This window comes from Tupaia chinensis, unplaced genomic scaffold (genome assembly GCF_000334495.1).
Source record: "Tupaia chinensis unplaced genomic scaffold, TupChi_1.0 Scaffold149922_1, whole genome shotgun sequence".
Classification (NCBI taxonomy): Eukaryota; Metazoa; Chordata; class Mammalia; order Scandentia; family Tupaiidae; genus Tupaia; species Tupaia belangeri.
In genome coordinates this window covers 904,589-906,526 of record NW_006209766.1, presented here as the reverse complement: position 1 = coordinate 906,526, position 1,938 = coordinate 904,589, and the positions used below count along the sequence as shown (strand labels likewise).

The following is a 1,938-nucleotide window of genomic DNA, read 5'->3' as shown; positions in this document are numbered from 1 at the left end:
TACCCCTTAAACACAATTCAATTTTTGTTACATTTCTTTAAACATCAAGGGTTTTTTTGTTTTTTGTTTTGGGTTTTTTTGGCAAATCTATCCAAAATATTGTTAACATTTAGAACCGAGTTTGTGTACGTGTGCCCTAAAATCATGTCCATCAGGTTACCTTCCTTTAAGCCCTCATGGTTATCTTCCCTCTAAAATGTGTATCTCTTAATTTTTCTTTGGGCGGGGAGAGGTTTTTGCTATAGGGCGCGTGTGCACACACCAAAAAGACAGAGAGAAACAGAGAACCAGAAAGCGAGAAATCACCCCCCAGGGGGGATGGCCATGCTGCAATCCCTTCTCCTCCATTCTCCTCTCGGGATCTTGGGCATTCACATACACGCGCCTGGCGTGAGTTTAAGCCACTGGGTCCGGGACTCAAACCGCAGTTGACTACATAGGAGTCCAGTGACATAGCCATTATGCTAACTACTGGCCCCTGTATCTCTTAATTAAGTTGTCATTCTTTAAGATACTCTGGAGAAAAACTTATGAATTAAACACTTGCAAATTCTTCTTCACTTCTGTTAGAGTGCAGCAATTTATCATCTAACCCATAAGGGTCTATGGTTGAGTCAGGCTTCATTCCTTCTGCACTTCAGACAGAGCTGACTGCAACTCATAGAGCACCCGCTGGCTATTTTTGAGAGATTTTTCTATAGGGCATGCTTACTAGAGAGACAGAGAGAAAGAGAGAAAAAGCGAGAAATCACCCCCCAGGGGGGATGGCCATGCTGCAATCCCTTCTCCTCCATTCTCCTCTCGGGATCTTGGGCATTCACATACACGCGCCTGGCGTGAGTTTAAGCCACTGGGTCCGGGACTCAAACCGCAGTTGACTACATAGGAGTCCAGTGACATAGCCATTATGCTAACTACTGGCCCCTGTATCTCTTAATTAAGTTGTCATTCTTTAAGATACTCTGGAGAAAAACTTATGAATTAAACACTTGCAAATTCTTCTTCACTTCTGTTAGAGTGCAGCAATTTATCATCTAACCCATAAAGGTCTATGGTTGAGTCAGGCTTCATTCCTTGTGCACTTCAGACAGAGCTGAGCTGACTGCAACTCATACAGCACCCGCTGGCTACGGCTTCTCCACTTCTTTATTAACAACTGTAATTGAGACAGGTGGTTCTTTGAGCTCTACATTTTGACTAGTTTTAGTCTCTGAAGAAGGTCTTCTTTCTCCTGAATCTGCTTCACCAATTTTGATTTTTCTTCATCTAATGCTTGTGTAGGATAACTCTCCTTCAAAAAATTATTTTGGAAAGTATCTGTATTAAGTGATTTTGATTCGTATGTACTGATCATCTTGAAAGCATTTTTCAAATGTGCATTTTCTTCAAATTCACTATATGTTTAAAACTTTCTTGAAATACCAGTTTTCTTCCATTGAGGATGCTGGTTTCTCTGGAAAGGTCTGACCACTTTCTTCATTCTCTATTTTAAGATGCTTTACCCCACTGAAGTGGGAATTAAATGGAGACCTTGTTTTCCTTCATTTTTCTCTAAGTGTGGCACTCATAGGTTGTTTTCATGAACTATTTGTGTGGGGTGAGGGCGGATTCACACAGGCCCGTGGAGTGCCAGGTAAAATCACAGGTGGGCCTGAAGGACTTCCCATCCTGAAAATGCAATCTTAGTTGACCTCTCCCTCCGCCATGCCCACAGGGTGCAGAAGGTGTGTGCAGTGGCAGCTGTAAACCAACCCTGCCCCAGGGGCGGGACCACGAGCTTAACTCTCTTGACAACCAGCCTCCATGACTATTCACCTCTTCTCATGAGAACTGGAACCACTGAGTTTTGCAAGCCATCATTAAGCTACTCATGAGACTGGTTTCTCCATGATATAATCACCACCAACCAGTCACTGCCCACTAGGCTTTACCTTGAGA

At 43.1% G+C, this 1,938-nt stretch overlaps 1 pseudogene; it reads right to left on the bottom strand.

Annotated features, from left to right (window-relative positions):
• Nucleotides 1–535: 535 nt before the first annotated feature.
• LOC106734220 (swi5-dependent recombination DNA repair protein 1 homolog) lies at nucleotides 536–1,706 on the bottom strand (annotated as a pseudogene).
• Between the last annotated feature and the right edge of the window lie 232 nt (nucleotides 1,707–1,938).